This window comes from Ambystoma mexicanum, chromosome 6q (genome assembly GCF_040938575.1).
Source record: "Ambystoma mexicanum isolate Mex_15411 chromosome 6q, UKY_AmexF1_1, whole genome shotgun sequence".
Lineage (NCBI taxonomy): Eukaryota > Metazoa > Chordata > Amphibia > Caudata > Ambystomatidae > Ambystoma > Ambystoma mexicanum.
This window is the reverse complement of record NC_090937.1, coordinates 1,593,107,959-1,593,135,354: the sequence shown is the minus strand read 5'-3', so window position 1 is coordinate 1,593,135,354 and position 27,396 is coordinate 1,593,107,959. Positions and strand designations below refer to the sequence as shown.

Genomic DNA, 27,396 nt, shown 5'->3' with positions numbered 1-27,396 from the left:
GCCGAGTCTGGCTGGCTGGCTGGCTGGCTGGCTGGCACCTTTGCTTTGCAGCTCCCGTGAAAAGCGAGCAAAGGGGCAGACTTTTTTTCTCCTGTGACGGGCACGACAGCACCTTTTCCAAGACAATGAAGAAAATGCATCCGAGTTCAACCCAAAAATATTGCAAAGTGCACAAGTTTCCAGAATTGCTCAGTCTTTTTTTTCACAGCATTGTTTTCCCCAAGTGGGGAAGTGCACCAGTCCTGGAGGTACTGCAATACCAGGTTGATGCGTGGAGTGGACAGAGCAAGCTCCCATTCCATCTCCCTGTTCCAAAAATCAATTTAATATATGGTCCCCAGATAGAGGACGTATCAGATATTAAACTGATAAGAACAGATTTTTCTTTTTTTCTCCTAAATCTGTATATATTACAACTGGGGGCCACCGAAACAACGGTGCCCAACTACTGGGCCCAGGCAAACCTTGGGTAAACTGCAAGACAACCTCAGGAACTCATAGAGATCCCTTAAAAATTCCCAAACGGGTACTACACTTGATCTTAGCCAAAAGGTCGAGAAGCGATGCCCACAAAGGGTTCGCCGGAAGGACTGCTGCTCGGCAGCTACCCTGCTGACTCGGAGCAACGCTCTGCTGCAGAACCCCAGACTCCTCGGCCAGGAATAGCATTTACATGACCAGCATGCCCGGCGATATTTTGCATGGCTCCGCCCCCAGATTTCCAAGGGTCCCAGAGCGCCAGGGCCGGGGCGGCCAGGCACAGGCTGCAGAGCTCTGCCCAGCCAAGCTGCAGCCTCGGCCTGGCACTGGCCCCGTCACCTAGCGGCGAAAGTCACCCTCAGCTGCCCAGGGGATGTTCCCCCAAGTGCGTCCCCCTCAGATAAGGCTTGGCCGTACGGGGCCTTTCAGGGGTGAGGCTGGGCAAGGACAGTGTCCCCCCATCTCCTCCTTGTGGGGCTGCTGCTGCAGGCCGAGTCTGGCTGGCTGGCTGGCTGGCTGGCTGGCACCTTTATTTTGCAGCTCCCGTGAAAAGCGAGCAAAGGGGCAGACTTTTTTTCTCCTGTGACAGACACGACAGCACCTTTTCCAAGACAATGAAGAAAATGCATCCGAGTTCAACCCAAAAATATTGCAAAGTGCACAAGTTTCCAGAATTGCTCAGTCTTTTTTTTTCACAGCATTGTTTTCCCCAAGTGGGGAAGTGCACCAGTCCTGGAGGTACTGCAATACCAGGTTGATGCGTGGAGTGGACAGAGCAAGCTCCCATTCCATCTCCCTGTTCCAAAAATCAATTTAATATATGGTCCCCAGATAGAGGTTGTATCAGATATTAAACTGATAAGAACAGACTTTTTTTTTTTTTCTCCTAAATCTGTATATATTACAACTGGGGGCCACCGAAACAACGGTGCCCAACTACTGGGCCCAGGCAAACCCCTGGTAAACTGCAAGACAACCTCAGGAACTCATAGAGATCCCTTAAAAATTCCCAAACGGGTACTACACTTGATCTTAGCCAAAAGGGCGAGAAACGATGCTCACAAAGGGTTCGCCGGAAAGACTGCTGCTCGGCAGCTACCCTGCTGACTCGGAGCAACGCTCTGCTGCAGAACCCCAGACTCCTCGGCCAGGAATAGCATTTGCATGACCAGCATGCCCGGCGATATTTTGCATGGCTCCGCCCCCAGATTTCCAAGGGTCCCAGAGCGCCAGGGCCGAGGCGGCCAGGCACAGGCTGCAGAGCTCTGCCCAGCCAAGCTGCAGCCTCGGCCTGGCACTGGCCCCGTCACCTAGCGGCGAAAGTCACCCTCAGCTGCCCAGGGGATGTTCCCCCAAGTGCGTCCCCCTCAGATAAGGCTTGGCCGTTCGGGGCCTTTCAGGGGTGAGGCAGGGCAAGGACAGTGTCCCCCATCTCCTCCTTGTGGGGCTGCTGCTGCAGGCCGAGTCTGGCTGGCTGGCTGGCTGGCACCTTTGCTTTGCAGCTCCCGTGAAAAGCGAGCAAAGGGGCAGGGCTTTTTTTCTCCTGTGACGGACATGTCAGCACCTTTTCCAAGACAATGAAGAAAATGCATCCGAGTTTAACCCAAAAATATTGCAAAGTGTACAAGTTTCCAGAATTGCTCAGTCTTTTTTTTCACAGCATTGTTTTCCCCAAGTGGGGAAGTGCACCAGTCCTGGAGGTACTGCAATACCAGGTTGATGCGTGGAGTGGAAAGAGCAAGCTCCCATTCCATCTCCCTGTTCCAAAAATCAATTTAATATATGGTCCCCAGATAGAGGACGTATCAGATATTAAACTGATAAGAACAGATGTTTTTTTTTTTTCTCCTAAATCTGTATATATTACAACTGGGGGCCACCGAAACAACGGTGCCCAACTACTGGGCCCAGGCAAACCCCGGGTAAACTGCAAGACAACCTCAGGAACTCATAGAGATCCCTTAAAAATTCCCAAACGGGTACTACACTTGATCTTAGCCAAAAGGCCGAAAAGCGATGCCCATAAAGGGTTCGCCGGAAAGACTGCTGCTCGGCAGCTACCCTGCTGACTCGGAGCAACGCTCTGCTGCAGAACCCCAGACTCCTCAGCCAGGAATATCATTTGCATGACCAGCATGCCCGGCGATATTTTGCATGGCTCCGCCACCAGATTTCCAAGGGTCCCAGAGCGCCAGGGCCGAGGCGGCCAGGCACAGGCTGCAGAGCTCTGCCCAGCCAAGCTGCAGCCTCGGCCTGGCACTGGCCCCGTCACCTAGCGGCGAAAGTCACCCTCAGCTGCCCAGGGGATGTTCCCCCAAGTGTGTCCCCCTCAGATAAGGCTTGGCCGTTCGGGGCCTTTCAGGGGTGAGGCAGGGCAAGGACAGTGTCCCCCATCTCCTCCTTGTGGGGCTGCTGCTGCAGGCCGAGTCTGGCTGGCTGGCTGGCTGGCACCTTTGCTTTGCAGCTCCCGTGAAAAGCGAGCAAAGGGGCAGACTTTTTTTCTCCTGTGACAGACACGACAGCACCTTTTCCAAGACAATGAAGAAAATGCATCCGAGTTCAACCCAAAAATATTGCAAAGTGTACAAGTTTCCAGAATTGCTCAGTCTTTTTTTTCACAGCATTGTTTTCCCCAAGTGGGGAAGTGCACCAGTCCTGGAGGTACTGCAATACCAGGTTGATGCGTGGAGTGGACAGAGCAAGCTCCCATTCCATCTCCCTGTTCCAAAAATCAATTTAATATATGGTCCCCAGATAGAGGACGTATCAGATATTAAACTGATAAGAACATATATTTTTTTTCTCTCCTAAATCTGTATATATTACAACTGGGGGCCACCGAAACAACGGTGCCCAACTACTGGGCCCAGGCAAACCCTGGGTAAACTGCAAGACAACCTCAGGAACTCAGAGATCCCTTAAAAATTCCCAAACGGGTACTACACTTGATCTTAGCCAAAAGGCCGAGAAGTGATGCCCACAAAGGGTTCGCCGGAAAGACTGCTGCTCGGCAGCTACCCTGCTGACTCGGAGCAACGCTCTGCTGCAGAACCCCAGACTCCTCGGCCAGGAATCTCATTTGCATGACCAGCATGCCCGGCGATATTTTGCATGGCTCCGCCCCCAGATTTCCAAGGGTCCCAGAGCGCCAGGGCCGAGGCGGCCAGGCACAGGCTGCAGAGCTCTGCCCAGCCAAGCTGCAGCCTCGGCCTGGCACTGGCCCCGTCACCTAGCGGCGAAAGTCACCCTCAGCTGCCCAGGGGATGTTCCCCCAAGTGCGTCCCCCTCAGATAAGGCTTGGCCGTTCGGGGCCTTTCAGGGGTGAGGCAGGGCAAGGACAGTGTCCCCCATCTCCTCCTTGTGGGGCTGCTGCTGCAGGCCGAGTCTGGCTGGCTGGCTGGCTGGCTGGCTGGCACCTTTGCTTTGCAGCTCCCGTGAAAAGCGAGCAAAGGGGCAGACTTTTTTTCTCCTGTGACGGGCACGACAGCACCTTTTCCAAGACAATGAAGAAAATGCATCCGAGTTCAACCCAAAAATATTGCAAAGTGCACAAGTTTCCAGAATTGCTCAGTCTTTTTTTTCACAGCATTGTTTTCCCCAAGTGGGGAAGTGCACCAGTCCTGGAGGTACTGCAATACCAGGTTGATGCGTGGAGTGGACAGAGCAAGCTCCCATTCCATCTCCCTGTTCCAAAAATCAATTTAATATATGGTCCCCAGATAGAGGACGTATCAGATATTAAACTGATAAGAACAGATTTTTTTTTTTTTCTTTTTTTCTTTTTTTTCTCCTAAATCTGTATATATTATAACTGGGGGCCACCGAAACAACGGTGCCCAACTACTGGGCCCAGGCAAACCCTGGGTAAACTGCAAGACAACCTCAGGAACTCATAAAGATCCCTTAAAAATTCCCAAACGGGTACTACACTTGATCTTAGCCAAAAGGCCGAAAAGAATTGCCCACAAAGGGTTCGCCGGAAAGACTGCTGCTCGGCAGCTACCCTGCTGACTCGGAGCAACGCTCTGCTGCAGAACCCCAGACTCCTCGGCCAGGAATATCATTTGCATGACCAGCATGCCCGGCGATATTTTGCATGGCTCCGCCCCCAGATTTCCAAGGGTCCCAGAACGCCAGGGCCGAGGCGGCCAGGCACAGGCTGCAGAGCTCTGCCCAGCCAAGCTGCAGCCTCGGCCTGGCACTGGCCCCGTCACCTAGCGGCGAAAGTCACCCTCAGCTGCCCAGGGGATGTTCCCCCAAGTGCGTCCCCCTCAGATAAGGCTTGGCCGTTCGGGCCTTTCAGGGGTGAGGCAGGGCAAGGACAGTGTCCCCCATCTCCTCCTTGTGGGGCTGCTGCTGCAGGCCGAGTCTGGCTGGCTGGCTGGCTGGCTGGCTGGCTGGCACCTTTGCTTTGCAGCTCCCGTGAAAAGCGAGCAAAGGGGCAGACTTTTTTTCTCCTGTGACGGGCACGACAGCACCTTTTCCAAGACAATGAAGAAAATGCACCCGAGTTCAACCCAAAAATATTGCGAAGTGCACAAGTTTCCAGAATTGCTCAGTCTTTTTTTTTCACAGCATTGTTTTCCCCAAGTGGGGAAGTGCAACAGTCCTGGAGGTACTGCAATACCAGGTTGATGCGTGGAGTGGACAGAGCAAGCTCCCATTCCATCTCCCTGTTCCAAAAATAAATTTAATATATGGTCCCCAGATAGAGAACGTATCAGATATTAAACTGATAAGAACAGATGTTTTTTTTTTTCTCTCCTAAATCTGTATATATTACAACTGGGGGCCACCGAAACAACGGTGCCCAACTACTGGGCCCAGGCAAACCCCGGGTAAACTGCAAGACAACCTCAGGAACTCATAGAGATCCCTTAAAAATTCCCAAACGGGTACTACACTTGATCTTAGCCAAAAGGCCGAGAAGCGATGCCCACAAAGGGTTCGCCGGAAAGACTGCTGCTCGGCAGCTACCCTGCTGACTCGGAGCAACGCTCTGCTGCAGAACCCCAGACTCCTCAGCCAGGAATATCATTTGCATGACCAGCATGCCCGGCGATATTTTGCATGGCTCCGCCCCCAGATTTCCAAGGGTCCCAGAGCGCCAGGGCCGAGGCGGCCAGGCACAGGCTGCAGAGCTCTGCCCAGCCAAGCTGCAGCCTCGGCCTGGCACTGGCCCCGTCACCTAGCGGCGAAAGTCACCCTCAGCTGCCCAGGGGATGTTCCCCCAAGTGCGTCCCCCTCAGATAAGGCTTGGCCGTTCGGGGCCTTTCAGGGGTGAGGCAGGGCAAGGACAGTGTCCCCCATCTCCTCCTTGTGGGGCTGCTGCTGCAGGCCGAGTCTGGCTGGCTGGCTGGCTGGCTGGCTGGCACCTTTGCTTTGCAGCTCCCGTGAAAAGCGAGCAAAGGGGCAGACTTTTTTTCTCCTGTGACGGGCACGACAGCACCTTTTCCAAGACAATGAAGAAAATGCATCCGAGTTCAACCCAAAAATATTGTAAAGTGCACAAGTTTCCAGAATTGCTCAGTCTTTTTTTTCACAGCATTGTTTTCCCCAAGTGGGGAAGTGCACCAGTCCTGGAGGTACTGCAATACCAGGTTGATGCGTGGAGTGGACAGAGCAAGCTCCCATTCCATCTCCCTGTTCCAAAAATCAATTTAATATATGGTCCCCAGATAGAGGACGTATCAGATATTAAACTGATAAGAACAGATTTTCTTTTTTTCTCCTAAATCTGTATATATTACAACTGGGGGCCACCGAAACAACGGTGCCCAACTACTGGGCCCAGGCAAACCCTGGGTAAACTGCAAGACAACCTCAGGAACTCATAGAGATCCCTTAAAAATTCCCAAACGGGTACTACACTTGATCTTAGCCAAAAGGTCGAGAAGCGATGCCCACAAAGGGTTCGCCGGAAAGACTGCTGCTCGGCAGCTACCCTGCTGACTCGGAGCAACGCTCTGCTGCAGAACCCCAGACTCCTCGGCCAGGAATAGCATTTACATGACCAGCATGCCCGGCGATATTTTGCATGGCTCCGCCCCCAGATTTCCAAGGGTCCCAGAGCGCCAGGGCCGGGGCGGCCAGGCACAGGCTGCAGAGCTCTGCCCAGCCAAGCTGCTGCCTCGGCCTGGCACTGGCCCCGTCACCTAGCGGCGAAAGTCACCCTCAGCTGCCCAGGGGATGTTCCCCCAAGTGCGTCCCCCTCAGATAAGGCTTGGCCGTACGGGGCCTTTCAGGGGTGAGGCTGGGCAAGGACAGTGTCCCCCCATCTCCTCCTTGTGGGGCTGCTGCTGCAGGCCGAGTCTGGCTGGCTGGCTGGCTGGCTGGCACCTTTATTTTGCAGCTCCCGTGAAAAGCGAGCAAAGGGGCAGACTTTTTTTCTCCTGTGACAGACACGACAGCACCTTTTCCAAGACAATGAAGAAAATGCATCCGAGTTCAACCCAAAAATATTGCAAAGTGCACAAGTTTCCAGAATTGCTCAGTCTTTTTTTTTCACAGCATTGTTTTCCCCAAGTGGGGAAGTGCACCAGTCCTGGAGGTACTGCAATACCAGGTTCATGCGTGGAGTGGACAGAGCAAGCTCCCATTCCATCTCCCTGTTCCAAAAATCAATTTAATATATGGTCCCCAGATAGAGGACGTATCAGATATTAAACTGATAAGAACAGATTTGTTTTCTTTTTTTTCTCCTAAATCTGTATATATTACAACTGGGGGCCACCGAAACAACGGTGCCCAACTACTGGGCCCAGGCAAACCCCTGGTAAACTGCAAGACAACCTCAGAAACTCATAGAGATCCCTTAAAAATTCCCAAACGGGTACTACACTTGATCTTAGCCAAAAGGGCGAGAAGCGATGCCCACAAAGGGTTCGCCGGAAAGACTGCTGCTCGGCAGCTACCCTGCTGACTCGGAGCAACGCTCTGCTGCAGAACCCCAGACTCCTCGGCCAGGAATAGCATTTGCATGACCAGCATGCCCGGCGATATTTTGCATGGCTCCGCCCCCAGATTTCCAAGGGTCCCAGAGCGCCAGGGCCGAGGCGGCCAGGCACAGGCTGCAGAGCTCTGCCCAGCCAAGCTGCAGCCTCGGCCTGGCACTGGCCCCGTCACCTAGCGGCGAAAGTCACCCTCAGCTGCCCAGGGGATGTTCCCCCAAGTGCGTCCCCCTCAGATAAGGCTTGGCCGTTCGTGGCCGTACGGGGCCTTTCAGGGGTGAGGCAGGGCAAGGACAGTGTCCCCCCATCTCCTCCTTGTGGGGCTGCTGCTGCAGGCCGAGTCTGGCTGGCTGGCTGGCTGGCTGGCTGGCTGGCACCTTTGCTTTGCAGCTCCCGTGAAAAGCGAGCAAAGGGGCAGACTTTTTTTCTCCTGTGACAGACACGACAGCACCTTTTCCAAGACAATGAAGAAAATGCATCCGAGTTCAACCCAAAAATATTGCAAAGTGCACAAGTTTCCAGAATTGCTCAGTCTTTTTTTTTCACAGCATTGTTTTCCCCAAGTGGGGAAGTGCACCAGTCCTGGAGGTACTGCAATACCAGGTTGATGCGTGGAGTGGACAGAGCAAGCTCCCATTCCATCTCCCTGTTCCAAAAATCAATTTAATATATGGTCCCCAGATAGAGGACGTATCAGATATTAAACTGATAAGAACAGATGTTTTTTTTTTTTCTCCTAAATCTGTATATATTACAACTGGGGGCCACCGAAACAACGGTGCCCAACTACTGGGCCCAGGCAAACCCCGGGTAAACTGCAAGACAACCTCAGGAACTCATAGAGATCCCTTAAAAATTCCCAAACGGGTACTACACTTAATCTTAGCCAAAAGGCCGAGAAGCGATGCCCATAAAGGGTTCGCCGGAAAGACTGCTGCTCGGCAGCTACCCTGCTGACTCGGAGCAACGCTCTGCTGCAGAACCCCAGACTCCTCAGCCAGGAATAGCATTTGCATGACCAGCATGCCCGGCGATATTTTGCATGGCTCCGCCCCCAGATTTCCAAGGGTCCCAGACCGCCAGGGCCGAGGCGGCCAGGCACAGGCTGCAGAGCTCTGCCCAGCCAAGCTGCAGCCTCGGCCTGGCACTGGCCCCGTCACCTAGCGGCGAAAGTCACCCTCAGCTGCCCAGGGGATGTTCCCCCAAGTGCGTCCCCCTCAGATAAGGCTTGGCCGTTCGGGGCCTTTCAGAGGTGAGGCAGGGCAAGGACAGTGTCCCCCATCTCCTCCTTGTGGGGCTGCTGCTGCAGGCCGAGTCTGGCTGGCTGGCTGGCTGGCACCTTTGCTTTGCAGCTCCCGTGAAAAGCGAGCAAAGGGGCAGACTTTTTTTCTCCTGTGACAGACACGACAGCACCTTTTCCAAGACAATGAAGAAAATGCATCCGAGTTCAACCCAAAAATATTGCAAAGTGTACAAGTTTCCAGAATTGCTCAGTCTTTTTTTTCACAGCATTGTTTTCCCCAAGTGGGGAAGTGCACCAGTCCTGGAGGTACTGCAATACCAGGTTGATGCGTGGAGTGGACAGAGCAAGCTCCCATTCCATCTCCCTGTTCCAAAAATCAATTTAATATATGGTCCCCAGATAGAGGACATATCAGATATTAAACTGATAAGAACATATATTTTTTTTTCTCTACTAAATCTGTATATATTACAACTGGGGGCCACCGAAACAACGGTGCCCAACTACTGGGCCCAGGCAAACCCTGGGTAAACTGCAAGACAACCTCAGGAACTCAGAGATCCCTTAAAAATTCCCAAACAGGTACTACACTTGATCTTAACCAAAAGGCCGAGAAGCGATGCCCACAAAGGGTTCGCCGGAAAGACTGCTGCTCGGCAGCTACCCTGCTGACTCGGAGCAACGCTCTGCTGCAGAACCCCAGACTCCTCGGCCAGGAATCTCATTTGCATGACCAGCATGCCCGGCGATATTTTGCATGGCTCCGCCCCCAGATTTCCAAGGGTCCCAGAGCGCCAGGGCCGAGGCGGCCAGGCACAGGCTGCAGAGCTCTGCCCAGCCAAGCTGCAGCCTCGGCCTGGCACTGGCCCCGTCACCTAGCGGTGAAAGTCACCCTCAGCTGCCCAGGGGATGTTCCCCCAAGTGCGTCCCCCTCAGAGAAGGCTTGGCCGTTCGTGGCCGTACGGGGCCTTTCAGGGGTGAGGCTGGGCAAGGACAGTGTCCCCCCATCTCCTCCTTGTGGGGCTGCTGCTGCAGGCCGAGTCTGGCTGGCTGGCTGGCACCTTTATTTTGCAGCTCCCGTGAAAAGCGAGCAAAGGGGCAGACTTTTTTTCTCCTGTGACAGACACGACAGCACCTTTTCCAAGACAATGAAGAAAATGCATCCGAGTTCAACCCAAAAATATTGCAAAGTGCACAAGTTTCCAGAATTGCTCAGTCTTTTTTTTTCACAGCATTGTTTTCCCCAAGTGGGGAAGTGCACCAGTCCTGGAGGTACTGCAATACCAGGTTGATGCGTGGAGTTGACAGAGCAAGCTCCCATTCCATCTCCCTGTTCCAAAAATCAATTTAATATATGGTCCTCAGATAGAGGACGTATCAGATATTAAACTGATAAGAACAGATTTTTTTTTTTTTCTTCTAAATCTGTATATATTACAACTGGGGGCCACCGAAACAACAGTGCCCAACTACTGGGCCCAGGCAAACCCGGGTAAACTGCAAGACACCCTCAGAAACTCAAAGAGATCCCTTAAAAATTCCCAAACGGGTACTGCACTTGATCTTAGCCAAAAGGGCGAGAAGCGATGCCCACAAAGGGTTTGCCGGAAAGACTGCTGCTCGGCAGCTACCCTGCTGACTCGGAGCAACGCTCTGCTGCAGAACCCCAGACTCCTCGGCCAGGAATAGCATTTGCATGACCAGCATGCCCGGCGATATTTTGCATGGCTCCGCCCCCAGATTTCCAAGGGTCCCAGAGCGCCAGGGCCGAGGCGGCCAGGCACAGGCTGCAGAGCTCTGCCCAGCCAAGCTGCAGCCTCGGCCTGGCACTGGCCCCGTCACCTAGCGGCGAAAGTCACCCTCAGCTGCCCAGGGGATGTTCCCCCAAGTGCGTCCCCCTCAGATAAGGCTTGGCCGTTCGTGGCCGTACGGGGCCTTTCAGGGGTGAGGCAGGGCAAGGACAGTGTCCCCCCATCTCCTCCTTGTGGGGCTGCTGCTGCAGGCCGAGTCTGGCTGGCTGGCTGGCTGGCTGGCACCTTTGCTTTGCAGCTCCCGTGAAAAGCGAGCAAAGGGGCAGACTTTTTTTCTCCTGTGACAGACACGACAGCACCTTTTCCAAGACAATGAAGAAAATGCATCCGAGTTCAACCCAAAAATATTGCAAAGTGCACAAGTTTCCAGAATTGCTCAGTCTTTTTTTTTCACAGCATTGTTTTCCCCAAGTGGGGAAGTGCACCAGTCCTGGAGGTACTGCAATACCAGGTTGATGCGTGGAGTGGACAGAGCAAGCTCCAATTCGATCTCCCTGTTCCAAAAATCAATTTAATATATGGTCCCCAGATAGAGAACGTATCAGATATTAAACTGATAAGAACAGATGTTTTTTTTTTTTCTCCTAAATCTGTATATATTACAACTGGGGGCCACCGAAACAACGGTGCCCAACTACTGGGCCCAGGCAAACCCCGGGTAAACTGCAAGACAACCTCAGGAACTCATAGAGATCCCTTAAAAATTCCCAAACGGGTACTACACTTGATCTTAGCCAAAAGGCCGAGAAGCGATGCCCATAAAGGGTTCGCCGGAAAGACTGCTGCTCGGCAGCTACCCTGCTGACTCGGAGCAACGCTCTGCTGCAGAACCCCAGACTCCTCAGCCAGGAATAGCATTTGCATGACCAGCATGCCCGGCGATATTTTGCATGGCTCCGCCCCCAGATTTCCAAGGGTCCCAGAGCGCCAGGGCCGAGGCGGCCAGGCACAGGCTGCAGAGCTCTGCCCAGCCAAGCTGCAGCCTCGGCCTGGCACTGGCCCCGTCACCTAGCGGCGAAAGTCACCCTCAGCTGCCCAGGGGATGTTCCCCCAAGTGCGTCCCCCTCAGATAAGGCTTGGCCGTTCGGGGCCTTTCAGGGGTGAGGCAGGGCAAGGACAGTGTCCCCCATCTCCTCCTTGTGGGGCTGCTGCTGCAGGCCGAGTCTGGCTGGCTGGCTGGCTGGCACCTTTGCTTTGCAGCTCCCGTGAAAAGCGAGCAAAGGGGCAGACTTTTTTTCTCCTGTGACAGACACGACAGCACCTTTTCCAAGACAATGAAGAAAATGCATCCGAGTTCAACCCAAAAATATTGCAAAGTGTACAAGTTTCCAGAATTGCTCAGTCTTTTTTTTCACAGCATTGTTTTCCCCAAGTGGGGAAGTGCACCAGTCCTGGAGGTACTGCAATACCAGGTTGATGCGTGGAGTGGACAGAGCAAGCTCCCATTCCATCTCCCTGTTCCAAAAATCAATTTAATATATGGGCCCCAGATAGAGGACGTATCAGATATTAAACTGATAAGAACATATATTTTTTTTTTCTCTCCTAAATCTGTATATATTACAACTGGGGGCCACCGAAACAACAGTGCCCAACTACTGGGCCCAGGCAAACGCTGGGTAAACTGCAAGACAACCTCAGGAACTCAGAGATCCCTTAAAAATTCCCAAACGGGTACTACACTTGATCTTAGCCAAAAGGCCGAGAAGCGATGCCCACAAAGGGTTCGCCGGAAAGACTGCTGCTCGGCAGCTACCCTGCTGACTCGGAGCAACGCTCTGCTGCAGAACCCCAGACTCCTCGGCCAGGAATCTCATTTGCATGACCAGCATGCCCGGCGATATTTTGCATGGCTCCGCCCCCAGATTTCCAAGGGTCCCAGAGCGCCAGGGCCGAGGCGGCCAGGCACAGGCTGCAGAGCTCTGCCCAGCCAAGCTGCAGCCTCGGCCTGGCACTGGCCCCGTCACCTAGCGGCGAAAGTCACCCTCAGCTGCCCAGGGGATGTTCCCCCAAGTGCGTCCCCCTCAGATAAGGCTTGGCCGTTCGGGGCCTTTCAGGGGTGAGGCAGGGCAAGGACAGTGTCCCCCATCTCCTCCTTGTGGGGCTGCTGCTGCAGGCCGAGTCTGGCTGGCTGGCTGGCTGGCTGGCTGGCACCTTTGCTTTGCAGCTCCCGTGAAAAGCGAGCAAAGGGGCAGACTTTTTTTCTCCTGTGACGGGCACGACAGCACCTTTTCCAAGACAATGAAGAAAATGCATCCGAGTTCAACCCAAAAATATTGCAAAGTGCACAAGTTTCCAGAATTGCTCAGTCTTTTTTTTCACAGCATTGTTTTCCCCAAGTGGGGAAGTGCACCAGTCCTGGAGGTACTGCAATACCAGGTTGATGCGTGGAGTGGACAGAGCAAGCTCCCATTCCATCTCCCTGTTCCAAAAATCAATTTAATATATGGTCCCCAGATAGAGGACGTATCAGATATTAAACTGATAAGAACAGATTTTTTTTTTTTTTCTTTTTTTCTTTATTTTCTCCTAAATCTGTATATATTATAACTGGGGGCCACCGAAACAACGGTGCCCAACTACTGGGCCCAGGCAAACCCTGGGTAAACTGCAAGACAACCTCAGGAACTCATAGAGATCCCTTAAAAATTCCCAAACGGGTACTACACTTGATCTTAGCCAAAAGGGCGAGAAACGATGCCCACAAAGGGTTCGCCGGAAAGACTGCTGCTCGGCAGCTACCCTGCTGACTCGGAGCAACGCTCTGCTGCAGAACCCCAGACTCCTCGGCCAGGAATATCATTTGCATGACCAGCATGCCCAGCGATATTTTGCATGGCTCCGCCCCCAGATTTTCAAGGGTCCCAGAGCGCCAGGGCCGAGGCGGCCAGGCACAGGCTGCAGAGCTCTGCCCAGCCAAGCTGCAGCCTCGGCCTGGCACTGGCCCCGTCACCTAGCGGCGAAAGTCACCCTCAGCTGCCCAGGGGATGTTCCCCCAAGTGCGTCCCCCTCAGATAAGGCTTGGCCGTTCGGGGCCTTTCAGGGGTGAGGCAGGGCAAGGACAGTGTCCCCCATCTCCTCCTTGTGGGGCTGCTGCTGCAGGCCGAGTCTGGCTGGCTGGCTGGCTGGCACCTTTGCTTTGCAGCTCCCGTGAAAAGCGAGCAAAGGGGCAGACTTTTTTTCTCCTGTGACGGACACGACAGCACCTTTTCCAAGACAATGAAGAAAATGCATCCGAGTTCAACCCAAAAATATTGCAAAGTGTACAAGTTTCCAGAATTGCTCAGTCTTTTTTTTCACAGCATTGTTTTCCCCAAGTGGGGAAGTGCACCAGTCCTGGAGGTACTGCAATACCAGGTTGATGCGTGGAGTGGAAAGAGCAAGCTCCCATTACATCTCCCTGTTCCAAAAATCAATTTAATATATGGTCCCCAGATAGAGGACGTATCAGATATTAAACTGATAAGAACAGATTTTTTTTTTTTTTTATATCTCCTAAATCTGTATATATTACAACTGGGGGCCACCGAAACAACGGTGCCCAACTACTGGGCCCAGGCAAACCCTGGGTAAACTGCAAGACAACCTCAGGAACTCATAGAGATCCCTTAAAAATTCCCAAACGGATACTACACTTGATCTTAGCCAAAAGGCCGAGAAGCGATGCCCACAAAGCGTTCGCCGGAAAGACTGCTGCTCGGCAGCTACCCTGCTGACTCGGAGCAACGCTCTGCTGCAGAACCCCAGACTCCTCGGCCAGGAATAGCATTTGCATGACCAGCATGCCCGGCGATATTTTGCATGGCTCCGCCCCCAGATTTCCAAGGGTCCCAGAGCGCCAGGGCCGAGGCGGCCAGGCACAGGCTGCAGAGCTCTGCCCAGCCAAGCTGCAGCCTCGGCCTGGCACTGGCCCCGTCACCTAGCGGCGAAAGTCACCCTCAGCTGCCCAGGGGATGTTCCCCCAAGTGCGTCCCCCTCAGATAAGGCTTGGCCGTTCGGGCCTTTCAGGGGTGAGGCAGGGCAAGGACAGTGTCCCCCATCTCCTCCTTGTGGGGCTGCTGCTGCAGGCCGAGTCTGGCTGGCTGGCTGGCTGGCTGGCTGGCACCTTTGCTTTGCAGCTCCCGTGAAAAGCGAGCAAAGGGGCAGACTTTTTTTCTCCTGTGACGGGCACGACAGCACCTTTTCCAAGACAATGAAGAAAATGCATCCGAGTTCAACCCAAAAATATTGCAAAGTGCACAAGTTTCCAGAATTGCTCAGTCTTTTTTTTTCACAGCATTGTTTTCCCCAAGTGGGGAAGTGCACCAGTCCTGGAGGTACTGCAATACCAGGTTGATGCGTGGAGTGGACAGAGCAAGCTCCCATTCCATCTCCCTGTTCCAAAAATCAATTTAATATATGGTCCCCAGATAGAGGACGTATCAGATATTAAACTGATAAGAACAGATGTTTTTTTTTTCTCTCCTAAATCTGTATATATTACAACTGGGGACAACCGAAACAACGGTGCCCAACTACTGGGCCCAGGCAAACCCTGGGTAAACTGCAAGACAACCTCAGAAACTCATAGAGATCCCTTAAAAATTCCCAAACGGGTACTACACTTGATCTTAGCCAAAAGGTCGAGAAGCGATGCCCACAAAGGGTTCGCCGGAAAGACTGCTGCTCGGCAGCTACCCTGCTGACTCGGAGCAACGCTCTGCTGCAGAACCCCAGACTCCTCGGCCAGGAATAGCATTTACATGACCAGCATGCCCGGCGATATTTTGCATGGCTCCGCCCCCAGATTTCCAAGGGTCCCAGAGCGCCAGGGCCGGGGCGGCCAGGCACAGGCTGCAGAGCTCTGCCCAGCCAAGCTGCAGCCTCGGCCTGGCACTGGCCCCGTCACCTAGCGGCGAAAGTCACCCTCAGCTGCCCAGGGGATGTTCCCCCAAGTGCGTCCCCCTCAGATAAGGCTTGGCCGTACGGGGCCTTTCAGGGGTGAGGCTGGGCAAGGACAGTGTCCCCCCATCTCCTCCTTGTGGGGCTGCTGCTGCAGGCCGAGTCTGGCTGGCTGGCTGGCTGGCACCTTTATTTTGCAGCTCCCGTGAAAAGCGAGCAAAGGGGTAGACTTTTTTTCTCCTGTGACAGACACGACAGCACCTTTTCCAAGACAATGAAGAAAATGCATCCGAGTTCAACCCAAAAATATTGCAAAGTGCACAAGTTTCCAGAATTGCTCAGTCTTTTTTTTTCACAGCATTGTTTTCCCCAAGTGGGGAAGTGCACCAGTCCTGGAGGTACTGCAATACCAGGTTGATGCGTGGAGTGGACAGAGCAAGCTCCCATTCCATCACCCTGTTCCAAAAATCAATTTAATATATGGTCCCCAGATAGAGGTTGTATCAGATATTAAACTGATAAGAACAGATTTTTTTTTTTTTTTCTCCTAAATCTGTATATATTACAACTGGGGGCCACCGAAACAACGGTGCCCAACTACTGGGCCCAGGCAAACCCCGGGTAAACTGCAAGACAACCTCAGGAACTCATAGAGATCCCTTAAAAATTCCCAAACGGGTACTACACTTGATCTTAGCCAAAAGGCCGAGAAGCGATGCCCATAAAGGGTTCGCCGGAAAGACTGCTGCTCGGCAGCTACCCTGCTGACTCGGAGCAACGCTCTGCTGCAGAACCCCAGACTCCTCAGCCAGGAATAGCATTTGCATGACCAGCATGCCCGGCGATATTTTGCATGGCTCCGCCCCCAGATTTCCAAGGGTCCCAGAGCGCCAGGGCCGAGGCGGCCAGGCACAGGCTGCAGAGCTCTGCCCAGCCAAGCTGCAGCCTCGGCCTGGCACTGGCCCCGTCACCTAGCGGCGAAAGTCACCCTCAGCTGCCCAGGGGATGTTCCCCCAAGTGCGTCCCCCTCAGATAAGGCTTGGCCGTTCGGGGCCTTTCAGGGGTGAGGCAGGGCAAGGACAGTGTCCCCCATCTCCTCCTTGTGGGGCTGCTGCTGCAGGCCGAGTCTGGCTGGCTGGCTGGCTGGCACCTTTGCTTTGCAGCTCCCGTGAAAAGCGAGCAAAGGGGCAGACTTTTTTTCTCCTGTGACAGACACGACAGCACCTTTTCCAAGACAATGAAGAAAATGCATCCGAGTTCAACCCAAAAATATTGCAAAGTGTACAAGTTTCCAGAATTGCTCAGTCTTTTTTTTCACAGCATTGTTTTCCCCAAGTGGGGAAGTGCACCAGTCCTGGAGGTACTGCAATTCCAGGTTGATGCGTGGAGTGGACAGAGCAAGCTCCCATTCCATCTCCCTGTTCCAAAAATCAATTTAATATATGGGCCCCAGATAGAGGACGTATCAGATATTAAACTGATAAGAACATATATTTTTTTTTTCTCTCCTAAATCTGTATATATTACAACTGGGGGCCACCGAAACAACAGTGCCCAACTACTGGGCCCAGGCAAACGCTGGGTAAACTGCAAGACAACCTCAGGAACTCAGAGATCCCTTAAAAATTCCCAAACGGGTACTACACTTGATCTTAGCCAAAAGGCCGAGAAGCGATGCCCACAAAGGGTTCGCCGGAAAGACTGCTGCTCGGCAGCTACCCTGCTGACTCGGAGCAACGCTCTGCTGCAGAACCCCAGACTCCTCGGCCAGGAATCTCATTTGCATGACCAGCATGCCCGGCGATATTTTGCATGGCTCCGCCCCCAGATTTCCAAGGGTCCCAGAGCGCCAGGGCCGAGGCGGCCAGGCACAGGCTGCAGAGCTCTGCCCAGCCAAGCTGCAGCCTCGGCCTGGCACTGGCCCCGTCACCTAGCGGCGAAAGTCACCCTCAGCTGCCCAGGGGATGTTCCCCCAAGTGCGTCCCCCTCAGATAAGGCTTGGCCGTTCGGGGCCTTTCAGGGGTGAGGCAGGGCAAGGACAGTGTCCCCCATCTCCTCCTTGTGGGGCTGCTGCTGCAGGCCGAGTCTGGCTGGCTGGCTGGCTGGCTGGCTGGCTGGCACCTTTGCTTTGCAGCTCCCGTGAAAAGCGAGCAAAGGGGCAGACTTTTTTTCTCCTGTGACGGGCACGACAGCACCTTTTCCAAGACAATGAAGAAAATGCATCCGAGTTCAACCCAAAAATATTGCAAAGTGCACAAGTTTCCAGAATTGCTCAGTCTTTTTTTTCACAGCATTGTTTTCCCCAAGTGGGGAAGTGCACCAGTCCTGGAGGTACTGCAATACCAGGTTGATGCGTGGAGTGGACAGAGCAAGCTCCCATTCCATCTCCCTGTTCCAAAAATCAATTTAATATATGGTCCCCAGATAGAGGACGTATCAGATATTAAACTGATAAGAACAGATTTTTTTTTTTTTTCTTTTTTTCTTTATTTTCTCCTAAATCTGTATATATTATAACTGGGGGCCACCGAAACAACGGTGCCCAACTACTGGGCCCAGGCAAACCCTGGGTAAACTGCAAGACAACCTCAGGAACTCATAGAGATCCCTTAAAAATTCCCAAACGGGTACTACACTTGATCTTAGCCAAAAGGCCGAAAAGCGATGCCCACAAAGGGTTCGCCGGAAAGACTGCTGCTCGGCAGCTACCCTGCTGACTCGGAGCAACGTTCTGCTGCAGAACCCCAGACTCCTCGGCCAGGAATAGCATTTGCATGACCAGCATGCCCGGCAATATTTTGCATGGCTCCGCCCCCAGATTTCCAAGGGTCCCAGAGCGCCAGGGCCGGGGCGGCCAGGCACAGGCTGCAGAGCTCTGCCCAGCCAAGCTGCAGCCTCGGCCTGGCACTGGCCCCGTCACCTAGCGGCGAAAGTCACCCTCAGCTGCCCAGGGGATGTTCCCCCAAGTGCGTCCCCCTCAGATAAGGCTTGGCCGTTCGTGGCCGTACGGGGCCTTTCAGGGGTGAGGCTGGGCAAGGACAGTGTCCCCCCATCTCCTCCTTGTGGGGCTGCTGCTGCAGGCCGAGTCTGGCTGGCTGGCTGGCTGGCTGGCACCTTTATTTTGCAGCTCCCGTGAAAAGCGAGCAAAGGGGCAGACTTTTTTTCTCCTGTGACAGACACGACAGCACCTTTTCCAAGATAATGAAGAAAATGCATCCGAGTTCAACCCAAAAATATTGCAAAGTGCACAAGTTTCCAGAATTGCTCAGTCTTTTTTTTTCACAGCATTGTTTTCCCCAAGTGGGGAAGTGCACCAGTCCTGGAGGTACTGCAATACCAGGTTGATGCGTGGAGTGGACAGAGCAAGCTCCCATTCCATCTCCCTGTTCCAAAAATCAATTTAAAATATGGTCCCCAGATAGAGGTCGTATCAGATATTAAACTGATAAGAACAGATTTTTTTTTTTTTCTCCTAAATCTGTATATATTACAACTGGGGGCCACCGAAACAACAGTGCCCAACTACTGGGCCCAGGCAAACCCCTGGTAAACTGCAAGACAACCTCAGGAACTCATAGAGATCCCTTAAAAATTCCCAAACGGGTACTACACTTGATCTTAGCCAAAAGGGCGAGAAACGATGCCCACAAAGGGTTCGCCGGAAAGACTGCTGCTCGGCAGCTACCCTGCTGACTCGGAGCAACGCTCTGCTGCAGAACCCCAGACTCCTCGGCCAGGAATATCATTTGCATGACCAGCATGCCCAGCGATATTTTGCATGGCTCCGCCCCCAGATTTTCAAGGGTCCCAGAGCGCCAGGGCCGAGGCGGCCAGGCACAGGCTGCAGAGCTCTGCCCAGCCAAGCTGCAGCCTCGGCCTGGCACTGGCCCCGTCACCTAGCGGCGAAAGTCACCCTCAGCTGCCCAGGGGATGTTCCCCCAAGTGCGTCCCCCTCAGATAAGGCTTGGCCGTTCGGGGCCTTTCAGGGGTGAGGCAGGGCAAGGACAGTGTCCCCCATCTCCTCCTTGTGGGGCTGCTGCTGCAGGCCGAGTCTGGCTGGCTGGCTGGCACCTTTGCTTTGCAGCTCCCGTGAAAAGCGAGCAAAGGGGCAGACTTTTTTTCTCCTGTGACGGACACGACAGCACCTTTTCCAAGACAATGAAGAAAATGCATCCGAGTTCAACCCAAAAATATTGCAAAGTGTACAAGTTTCCAGAATTGCTCAGTCTTTTTTTTCACAGCATTGTTTTCCCCAAGTGGGGAAGTGCACCAGTCCTGGAGGTACTGCAATACCAGGTTGATGCGTGGAGTGGAAAGAGCAAGCTCCCATTACATCTCCCTGTTCCAAAAATCAATTTAATATATGGTCCCCAGATAGAGGACGTATCAGATATTAAACTGATAAGAACAGATTTTTTTTTTTTTTTATATCTCCTAAATCTGTATATATTACAACTGGGGGCCACCGAAACAACGGTGCCCAACTACTGGGCCCAGGCAAACCCTGGGTAAACTGCAAGACAACCTCAGGAACTCATAGAGATCCCTTAAAAATTCCCAAACGGGTACTACACTTGATCTTAGCCAAAAGGCCGAGAAGCGATGCCCACAAAGCGTTCGCCGGAAAGACTGCTGCTCGGCAGCTACCCTGCTGACTCGGAGCAACGCTCTGCTGCAGAACCCCAGACTCCTCGGCCAGGAATAGCATTTGCATGACCAGCATGCCCGGCGATATTTTGCATGGCTCCGCCCCCAGATTTCCAAGGGTCCCAGAGCGCCAGGGCCGAGGCGGCCAGGCACAGGCTGCAGAGCTCTGCCCAGCCAAGCTGCAGCCTCGGCCTGGCACTGGCCCCGTCACCTAGCGGCGAAAGTCACCCTCAGCTGCCCAGGGGATGTTCCCCCAAGTGCGTCCCCCTCAGATAAGGCTTGGCCGTTCGGGCCTTTCAGGGGTGAGGCAGGGCAAGGACAGTGTCCCCCATCTCCTCCTTGTGGGGCTGCTGCTGCAGGCCGAGTCTGGCTGGCTGGCTGGCTGGCTGGCTGGCACCTTTGCTTTGCAGCTCCCGTGAAAAGCGAGCAAAGGGGCAGACTTTTTTTCTCCTGTGACGGGCACGACAGCACCTTTTCCAAGACAATGAAGAAAATGCATCCGAGTTCAACCCAAAAATATTGCAAAGTGCACAAGTTTCCAGAATTGCTCAGTCTTTTTTTTTCACAGCATTGTTTTCCCCAAGTGGGGAAGTGCACCAGTCCTGGAGGTACTGCAATACCAGGTTGATGCGTGGAGTGGACAGAGCAAGCTCCCATTCCATCTCCCTGTTCCAAAAATCAATTTAATATATGGTCCCCAGATAGAGGACGTATCAGATATTAAACTGATAAGAACAGATGTTTTTTTTTTCTCTCCTAAATCTGTATATATTACAACTGGGGACAACCGAAACAACGGTGCCCAACTACTGGGCCCAGGCAAACCCTGGGTAAACTGCAAGACAACCTCAGAAACTCATAGAGATCCCTTAAAAATTCCCAAACGGGTACTACACTTGATCTTAGCCAAAAGGTCGAGAAGCGATGCCCACAAAGGGTTCGCCGGAAAGACTGCTGCTCGGCAGCTACCCTGCTGACTCGGAGCAACGCTCTGCTGCAGAACCCCAGACTCCTCGGCCAGGAATAGCATTTACATGACCAGCATGCCCGGCGATATTTTGCATGGCTCCGCCCCCAGATTTCCAAGGGTCCCAGAGCGCCAGGGCCGGGGCGGCCAGGCACAGGCTGCAGAGCTCTGCCCAGCCAAGCTGCAGCCTCGGCCTGGCACTGGCCCCGTCACCTAGCGGCGAAAGTCACCCTCAGCTGCCCAGGGGATGTTCCCCCAAGTGCGTCCCCCTCAGATAAGGCTTGGCCGTACGGGGCCTTTCAGGGGTGAGGCTGGGCAAGGACAGTGTCCCCCCATCTCCTCCTTGTGGGGCTGCTGCTGCAGGCCGAGTCTGGCTGGCTGGCTGGCTGGCACCTTTATTTTGCAGCTCCCGTGAAAAGCGAGCAAAGGGGTAGACTTTTTTTCTCCTGTGACAGACACGACAGCACCTTTTCCAAGACAATGAAGAAAATGCATCCGAGTTCAACCCAAAAATATTGCAAAGTGCACAAGTTTCCAGAATTGCTCAGTCTTTTTTTTTCACAGCATTGTTTTCCCCAAGTGGGGAAGTGCACCAGTCCTGGAGGTACTGCAATACCAGGTTGATGCGTGGAGTGGACAGAGCAAGCTCCCATTCCATCACCCTGTTCCAAAAATCAATTTAATATATGGTCCCCAGATAGAGGTTGTATCAGATATTAAACTGATAAGAACAGATTTTTTTTTTTTTTTCTCCTAAATCTGTATATATTACAACTGGGGGCCACCGAAACAACGGTGCCCAACTACTGGGCCCAGGCAAACCCCTGGTAAACTGCAAGACAACCTCAGGAACTCATAGAGATCCCTTAAAAATTCCCAAACGGGTACTACACTTGATCTTAGCCAAAAGGCCGAAAAGCGATGCCCACAAAGGGTTCGCCGGAAAGACTGCTGCTCGGCAGCTACCCTGCTGACTCGGAGCAACGCTCTGCTGCAGAACCCCAGACTCCTCGGCCAGGAATAGCATTTGCATGACCAGCATGCCCGGCGATATTTTGCATGGCTCCGCCCCCAGATTTCCAAGGGTCCCAGAGCGCCAGGGCCGAGGCGGCCAGGCACAGGCTGCAGAGCTCTGCCCAGCCAAGCTGCAGCCTCGGCCTGGCACTGGCCCCGTCACCTAGCGGCGAAAGTCACCCTCAGCTGCCCAGGGGATGTTCCCCCAAGTGCGTCCCCCTCAGATAAGGCTTGGCCGTTCGGGGCCTTTCAGGGGTGAGGCAGGGCAAGGACAGTGTCCCCCATCTCCTCCTTGTGGGGCTGCTGCTGCAGGCCGAGTCTGGCTGGCTGGCTGGCTGGCTGGCACCTTTGCTTTGCAGCTCCCGTGAAAAGCGAGCAAAGGGGCAGACTTTTTTTCTCCTGTGACGGGCACGACAGCACCTTTTCCAAGACAATGAAGAAAATGCATCCGAGTTCAACCCAAAAATATTGCAAAGTGCACAAGTTTCCAGAATTGCTCAGTCTTTTTTTTTCACAGCATTGTTTTCCCCAAGTGGGGAAGTGCACCAGTCCTGGAGGTACTGCAATACCAGGTTGATGCGTGGAGTGGACAGAGCAAGCTCCCATTCCATCTCCCTGTTCCAAAAATCAATTTAATATATGGTCCCCAGATAGAGGACGTATCAGATATTAAACTGATAAGAACAGATTTTTTTTCTTTTTTTTCTCCTAAATCTGTATATATTACAACTGGGGGCCACCGAAACAACGGTGCCCAACTACTGGGCCCAGGCAAACCCAGGTAAACTGCAAGACAACCTCAGGAACTCAAAGAGATCCCTTAAAAATTCCCAAACGGGTACTACACTTGATCTTAGCCAAAAGGCCGAGAAGCGATGCCCACAAAGGGTTCGCCGGAAAGACTGCTGCTCGGCAGCTACCCTGCTGACTCGGAGCAACGCTCTGCTGCAGAACCCCAGACTCCTCGGCCAGGAATAGCATTTGCATGACCAGCATGCCCGGCGATATTTTGCATGGCTCCGCCCCCAGATTTCCAAGGGTCCCAGAGCGCCAGGGCCGGGGCGGCCAGGCACAGGCTGCAGAGCTCTGCCCAGCCAAGCTGCAGCCTCGGCCTGGCACTGGCCCCGTCACCTAGAGGCGAAAGTCACCCTCAGCTGCCCAGGGGATGTTCCCCCAAGTGCGTCCCCCTCAGATAAGGCTTGGCCGTTCGTGGCCGTACGGGGCCTTTCAGGGGTGAGGCTGGGCAAGGACAGTGTCCCCCCATCTCCTCCTTGTGGGGCTGCTGCTGCAGGCCGAGTCTGGCTGGCTGGCTGGCTGGCTGGCACCTTTATTTTGCAGCTCCCGTGAAAAGCGAGCAAAGGGGCAGACTTTTTTTCTCCTGTGACAGACACGACAGCACCTTTTCCAAGATAATGAAGAAAATGCATCCGAGTTCAACCCAAAAATATTGCAAAGTGCACAAGTTTCCAGAATTGCTCAGTCTTTTTTTTTCACAGCATTGTTTTCCCCAAGTGGGGAAGTGCACCAGTCCTGGAGGTACTGCAATACCAGGTTGATGCGTGGAGTGGACAGAGCAAGCTCCCATTCCATCTCCCTGTTCCAAAAATCAATTTAAAATATGGTCCCCAGATAGAGGTCGTATCAGATATTAAACTGATAAGAACAGATTTTTTTTTTTTTCTCCTAAATCTGTATATATTACAACTGGGGGCCACCGAAACAACAGTGCCCAACTACTGGGCCCAGGCAAACCCCTGGTAAACTGCAAGACAACCTCAGGAACTCATAGAGATCCCTTAAAAATTCCCAAACGGGTACTACACTTGATCTTAGCCAAAAGGGCGAGAAACGATGCCCACAAAGGGTTCGCCGGAAAGACTGCTGCTCGGCAGCTACCCTGCTGACTCGGAGCAACGCTCTGCTGCAGAACCCCAGACTCCTCGGCCAGGAATAGCATTTGCATGACCAGCATGCCCAGCGATATTTTGCATGGCTCCGCCCCCAGATTTTCAAGGGTCCCAGAGCGCCAGGGCCGAGGCGGCCAGGCACAGGCTGCAGAGCTCTGCCCAGCCAAGCTGCAGCCTCGGCCTGGCACTGGCCCCGTCACCTAGCGGCGAAAGTCACCCTCAGCTGCCCAGGGGATGTTCCCCCAAGTGCGTCCCCCTCAGATAAGGCTTGGCCGTTCGGGGCCTTTCAGGGGTGAGGCAGGGCAAGGACAGTGTCCCCCATCTCCTCCTTGTGGGGCTGCTGCTGCAGGCCGAGTCTGGCTGGCTGGCTGGCTGGCACCTTTGCTTTGCAGCTCCCGTGAAAAGCGAGCAAAGGGGCAGACTTTTTTTCTCCTGTGACGGACACGACAGCACCTTTTCCAAGACAATGAAGAAAATGCATCCGAGTTCAACCCAAAAATATTGCAAAGTGTACAAGTTTCCAGAATTGCTCAGTCTTTTTTTTCACAGCATTGTTTTCCCCAAGTGTGGAAGTGCACCAGTCCTGGAGGTACTGCAATACCAGGTTGATGCGAGGAGTGGAAAGAGCAAGCTCCCATTACATCTCCCTGTTCCAAAAATCAATTTAATATATGGTCCCCAGATAGAGGACGTATCAGATATTAAACTGATAAGAATAGATTTTTTTTTTTTTTTATATCTCCTAAATCTGTATATATTACAACTGGGGGCCACCGAAACAACGGTGCCCAACTACTGGGCCCAGGCAAACCCTGGGTAAACTGCAAGACAACCTCAGGAACTCATAGAGATCCCTTAAAAATTCCCAAACGGGTACTACACTTGATCTTAGCCAAAAGGCCGAGAAGCGATGCCCACAAAGCGTTCGCCGGAAAGACTGCTGCTCGGCAGCTACCCTGCTGACTCGGAGCAACGCTCTGCTGCAGAACCCCAGACTCCTCGGCCAGGAATAGCATTTGCATGACCAGCATGCCCGGCGATATTTTGCATGGCTCCGCCCCCAGATTTCCAAGGGTCCCAGAGCGCCAGGGCCGAGGCGGCCAGGCACAGGCTGCAGAGCTCTGCCCAGCCAAGCTGCAGCCTCGGCCTGGCACTGGCCCCGTCACCTAGCGGCGAAAGTCACCCTCAGCTGCCCAGGGGATGTTCCCCCAAGTGCGTCCCCCTCAGATAAGGCTTGGCCGTTCGGGCCTTTCAGGGGTGAGGCAGGGCAAGGACAGTGTCCCCCATCTCCTCCTTGTGGGGCTGCTGCTGCAGGCCGAGTCTGGCTGGCTGGCTGGCTGGCTGGCTGGCACCTTTGCTTTGCAGCTCCCGTGAAAAGCGAGCAAAGGGGCAGACTTTTTTTCTCCTGTGACGGGCACGACAGCACCTTTTCCAAGACAATGAAGAAAATGCATCCGAGTTCAACCCAAAAATATTGCAAAGTGCACAAGTTTCCAGAATTGCTCAGTCTTTTTTTTTCACAGCATTGTTTTCCCCAAGTGGGGAAGTGCACCAGTCCTGGAGGTACTGCAATACCAGGTTGATGCGTGGAGTGGACAGAGCAAGCTCCCATTCCATCTCCCTGTTCCAAAAATCAATTTAATATATGGTCCCCAGATAGAGGACGTATCAGATATTAAACTGATAAGAACAGATGTTTTTTTTTTCTCTCCTAAATCTGTATATATTACAACTGGGGACAACCGAAACAACGGTGCCCAACTACTGGGCCCAGGCAAACCCTGGGTAAACTGCAAGACAACCTCAGGAACTCATAGAGATCCCTTAAAAATTCCCAAACGGGTACTACACTTGATCTTAGTCAAAAGGTCGAGAAGCGATGCCCACAAAGGGTTCGCCGGAAAGACTGCTGCTCGGCAGCTACCCTGCTGACTCGGAGCAACGCTCTGCTGCAGAACCCCAGACTCCTCGGCCAGGAATATCATTTACATGACCAGCATGCCCGGCGATATTTTGCATGGCTCCGCCCCCAGATTTCCAAGGGTCCCAGAGCGCCAGGGCCGGGGCGGCCAGGCACAGGCTGCAGAGCTCTGCCCAGCCAAGCTGCAGCCTCGGCCTGGCACTGGCCCCGTCACCTAGCGGCGAAAGTCACCCTCAGCTGCCCAGGGGATGTTCCCCCAAGTGCGTCCCCCTCAGATAAGGCTTGGCCGTACGGGGCCTTTCAGGGGTGAGGCTGGGCAAGGACAGTGTCCCCCCATCTCCTCCTTGTGGGGCTGCTGCTGCAGGCCGAGTCTGGCTGGCTGGCTGGCTGGCACCTTTATTTTGCAGCTCCCGTGAAAAGCGAGCAAAGGGGTAGACTTTTTTTCTCCTGTGACAGACACGACAGCACCTTTTCCAAGACAATGAAGAAAATGCATCCGAGTTCAACCCAAAAATATTGCGCCTGGTGCAGCTCCCCCAGCGTGAAGGGAGCGTTCAGGCCCTCTCTTTCCTCCGGTCCCAGTGTCCTCGAGATCCCAGCCAGAAACGTGTCTGCCTGGGCTCTCTCCGACACCTTAGGCGAGAAGAGGCTGCTGTAGAAGTCTGTGATGACCTTCATCACCAGTTCTTTCTCGTCTTGGAGGTTTCCCTCTGGGTCCCGTAGTTCCAGTAGGGGTGTGGTAGTGGAGTGTAGCTTCTTGAAGAAAAATGCGTTGCATTTTTCGTCCTTCTCAACTCGCTCGACCCTGGAACGGAACATGACTTTCCTAGCTTCCGCCTGGAAGTGGTTGTCTAGACCTCTCTTGGTTTCCTCTAGGTCGTCTTGCACGTCCCAGCCTCTGAGCTCGAGGTCGTACAGTCCCTGCAACCGCGATTGCAGGGCCCTGAATGTCCTCTTCTTTTCCCGTGCCGCAGCCCTGCTGACACCCTGGAAGAAGCTCCGGACCTGGGTCTTGACCCACTCCCACCACTCCCCTGTGGATTGAAAGCAGTCCTTCATGCTCCTCCACTCTGCGTATGCTAGCCTGAGGTTTGCCTTAGTCTCTTCGCTTTCCAGCAGCGTGCAGTTCAGCTTCCAGGATCCCGGCCCGGCTGGGAACTTCCCCGAAAGTTCCCCTGTGAAGCTGATTGCTCTGTGGTCGGTGAAGTGTACGGCAACCATGGAGCTTTGTACCGGCTTTACCGTCTGGGAGGTGAAGACGAAGTCGATCCTGGAGCGCACAGAGACATCGGGCCGACTCCAGGAGTAGTTCCTGGCGTTCGCTCCCATGGCCCCGATGACATCCCTCAGGGAGGACTCCTCGACAATCCCCCGGAGCAGCCGGGACGTCGCGTCCTTTCCTGCAGAGCCGGGGCCCGTGCGTCCGCCCTCCTCGATTGTGCAGTTGAAGTCACCCCCCATCAGGATGGTCCTGGAGGTAACGAGCAGCAGTCTCAGGTTTTCGAAGACTTCTAACCTTTCATTCTTGGTCGGGGGGGCATACACATTGATCAGCCGTACGGGTTCTCCTGCCCA

General features: G+C 53.6%; 8 non-coding genes and 31 pseudogenes across 8 annotated transcripts; all 39 read right to left on the bottom strand.

Moving 5' to 3' along the window:
* Positions 1 to 226: 226 nt before the first annotated feature.
* Positions 227 to 405, bottom strand: LOC138517524 (U2 spliceosomal RNA; annotated as a pseudogene).
* A 791-nt stretch (positions 406 to 1,196) lies between these two features.
* On the bottom strand, positions 1,197 to 1,376 carry LOC138517636 (U2 spliceosomal RNA; annotated as a pseudogene).
* Positions 1,377 to 2,158: 782 nt separating this feature from the next.
* On the bottom strand, positions 2,159 to 2,338 carry LOC138517530 (U2 spliceosomal RNA; annotated as a pseudogene).
* Positions 2,339 to 3,119: 781 nt separating this feature from the next.
* On the bottom strand, positions 3,120 to 3,297 carry LOC138517552 (U2 spliceosomal RNA; annotated as a pseudogene).
* Positions 3,298 to 3,304: 7 nt separating this feature from the next.
* On the bottom strand, positions 3,305 to 3,455 carry LOC138517660 (U2 spliceosomal RNA; annotated as a pseudogene).
* A 629-nt stretch (positions 3,456 to 4,084) lies between these two features.
* Positions 4,085 to 4,280, bottom strand: LOC138517548 (U2 spliceosomal RNA). Its single transcript, XR_011282705.1, has one exon. It is a non-coding gene; the product is annotated as a U2 spliceosomal RNA (small nuclear RNA).
* Positions 4,281 to 5,073: 793 nt separating this feature from the next.
* On the bottom strand, positions 5,074 to 5,254 carry LOC138517620 (U2 spliceosomal RNA; annotated as a pseudogene).
* A 7-nt stretch (positions 5,255 to 5,261) lies between these two features.
* Positions 5,262 to 5,414, bottom strand: LOC138517670 (U2 spliceosomal RNA; annotated as a pseudogene).
* Positions 5,415 to 6,043: 629 nt separating this feature from the next.
* On the bottom strand, positions 6,044 to 6,221 carry LOC138517533 (U2 spliceosomal RNA; annotated as a pseudogene).
* Positions 6,222 to 7,008: 787 nt separating this feature from the next.
* Positions 7,009 to 7,191, bottom strand: LOC138517613 (U2 spliceosomal RNA). The gene has a single exon (XR_011282759.1). It is a non-coding gene; the product is annotated as a U2 spliceosomal RNA (small nuclear RNA).
* An 805-nt stretch (positions 7,192 to 7,996) lies between these two features.
* LOC138517536 (U2 spliceosomal RNA) lies at positions 7,997 to 8,176 on the bottom strand (annotated as a pseudogene).
* A 781-nt stretch (positions 8,177 to 8,957) lies between these two features.
* LOC138517545 (U2 spliceosomal RNA) lies at positions 8,958 to 9,136 on the bottom strand (annotated as a pseudogene).
* A 7-nt stretch (positions 9,137 to 9,143) lies between these two features.
* On the bottom strand, positions 9,144 to 9,294 carry LOC138517667 (U2 spliceosomal RNA; annotated as a pseudogene).
* Positions 9,295 to 9,923: 629 nt separating this feature from the next.
* On the bottom strand, positions 9,924 to 10,102 carry LOC138517521 (U2 spliceosomal RNA; annotated as a pseudogene).
* Positions 10,103 to 10,898: 796 nt separating this feature from the next.
* Positions 10,899 to 11,078, bottom strand: LOC138517614 (U2 spliceosomal RNA; annotated as a pseudogene).
* A 7-nt stretch (positions 11,079 to 11,085) lies between these two features.
* On the bottom strand, positions 11,086 to 11,238 carry LOC138517669 (U2 spliceosomal RNA; annotated as a pseudogene).
* Positions 11,239 to 11,859: 621 nt separating this feature from the next.
* On the bottom strand, positions 11,860 to 12,039 carry LOC138517625 (U2 spliceosomal RNA; annotated as a pseudogene).
* A 7-nt stretch (positions 12,040 to 12,046) lies between these two features.
* LOC138517653 (U2 spliceosomal RNA) lies at positions 12,047 to 12,197 on the bottom strand (annotated as a pseudogene).
* A 629-nt stretch (positions 12,198 to 12,826) lies between these two features.
* On the bottom strand, positions 12,827 to 13,023 carry LOC138517547 (U2 spliceosomal RNA). The gene has a single exon (XR_011282704.1). It is a non-coding gene; the product is annotated as a U2 spliceosomal RNA (small nuclear RNA).
* A 781-nt stretch (positions 13,024 to 13,804) lies between these two features.
* Positions 13,805 to 13,989, bottom strand: LOC138517535 (U2 spliceosomal RNA). The gene has a single exon (XR_011282699.1). It is a non-coding gene; the product is annotated as a U2 spliceosomal RNA (small nuclear RNA).
* A 7-nt stretch (positions 13,990 to 13,996) lies between these two features.
* Positions 13,997 to 14,149, bottom strand: LOC138517654 (U2 spliceosomal RNA; annotated as a pseudogene).
* A 629-nt stretch (positions 14,150 to 14,778) lies between these two features.
* LOC138517541 (U2 spliceosomal RNA) lies at positions 14,779 to 14,958 on the bottom strand (annotated as a pseudogene).
* Positions 14,959 to 15,741: 783 nt separating this feature from the next.
* On the bottom strand, positions 15,742 to 15,922 carry LOC138517638 (U2 spliceosomal RNA; annotated as a pseudogene).
* Positions 15,923 to 15,929: 7 nt separating this feature from the next.
* On the bottom strand, positions 15,930 to 16,082 carry LOC138517668 (U2 spliceosomal RNA; annotated as a pseudogene).
* Positions 16,083 to 16,703: 621 nt separating this feature from the next.
* On the bottom strand, positions 16,704 to 16,883 carry LOC138517621 (U2 spliceosomal RNA; annotated as a pseudogene).
* A 7-nt stretch (positions 16,884 to 16,890) lies between these two features.
* On the bottom strand, positions 16,891 to 17,041 carry LOC138517652 (U2 spliceosomal RNA; annotated as a pseudogene).
* A 633-nt stretch (positions 17,042 to 17,674) lies between these two features.
* LOC138517546 (U2 spliceosomal RNA) lies at positions 17,675 to 17,871 on the bottom strand. Its single transcript, XR_011282703.1, has one exon. It is a non-coding gene; the product is annotated as a U2 spliceosomal RNA (small nuclear RNA).
* A 7-nt stretch (positions 17,872 to 17,878) lies between these two features.
* Positions 17,879 to 18,031, bottom strand: LOC138517070 (U2 spliceosomal RNA; annotated as a pseudogene).
* A 637-nt stretch (positions 18,032 to 18,668) lies between these two features.
* On the bottom strand, positions 18,669 to 18,847 carry LOC138517619 (U2 spliceosomal RNA; annotated as a pseudogene).
* Positions 18,848 to 19,624: 777 nt separating this feature from the next.
* On the bottom strand, positions 19,625 to 19,809 carry LOC138517534 (U2 spliceosomal RNA). Its single transcript, XR_011282698.1, has one exon. It is a non-coding gene; the product is annotated as a U2 spliceosomal RNA (small nuclear RNA).
* A 7-nt stretch (positions 19,810 to 19,816) lies between these two features.
* On the bottom strand, positions 19,817 to 19,969 carry LOC138517657 (U2 spliceosomal RNA; annotated as a pseudogene).
* Positions 19,970 to 20,598: 629 nt separating this feature from the next.
* LOC138517539 (U2 spliceosomal RNA) lies at positions 20,599 to 20,778 on the bottom strand (annotated as a pseudogene).
* Positions 20,779 to 21,561: 783 nt separating this feature from the next.
* LOC138517640 (U2 spliceosomal RNA) lies at positions 21,562 to 21,742 on the bottom strand (annotated as a pseudogene).
* Positions 21,743 to 22,528: 786 nt separating this feature from the next.
* LOC138517544 (U2 spliceosomal RNA) lies at positions 22,529 to 22,711 on the bottom strand. The gene has a single exon (XR_011282702.1). It is a non-coding gene; the product is annotated as a U2 spliceosomal RNA (small nuclear RNA).
* Positions 22,712 to 22,718: 7 nt separating this feature from the next.
* Positions 22,719 to 22,870, bottom strand: LOC138517655 (U2 spliceosomal RNA; annotated as a pseudogene).
* A 637-nt stretch (positions 22,871 to 23,507) lies between these two features.
* Positions 23,508 to 23,686, bottom strand: LOC138517618 (U2 spliceosomal RNA; annotated as a pseudogene).
* A 781-nt stretch (positions 23,687 to 24,467) lies between these two features.
* LOC138517624 (U2 spliceosomal RNA) lies at positions 24,468 to 24,652 on the bottom strand. The gene has a single exon (XR_011282761.1). It is a non-coding gene; the product is annotated as a U2 spliceosomal RNA (small nuclear RNA).
* A 7-nt stretch (positions 24,653 to 24,659) lies between these two features.
* On the bottom strand, positions 24,660 to 24,812 carry LOC138517658 (U2 spliceosomal RNA; annotated as a pseudogene).
* A 629-nt stretch (positions 24,813 to 25,441) lies between these two features.
* Positions 25,442 to 25,621, bottom strand: LOC138517542 (U2 spliceosomal RNA; annotated as a pseudogene).
* Positions 25,622 to 27,396: the final 1,775 nt, after the last annotated feature.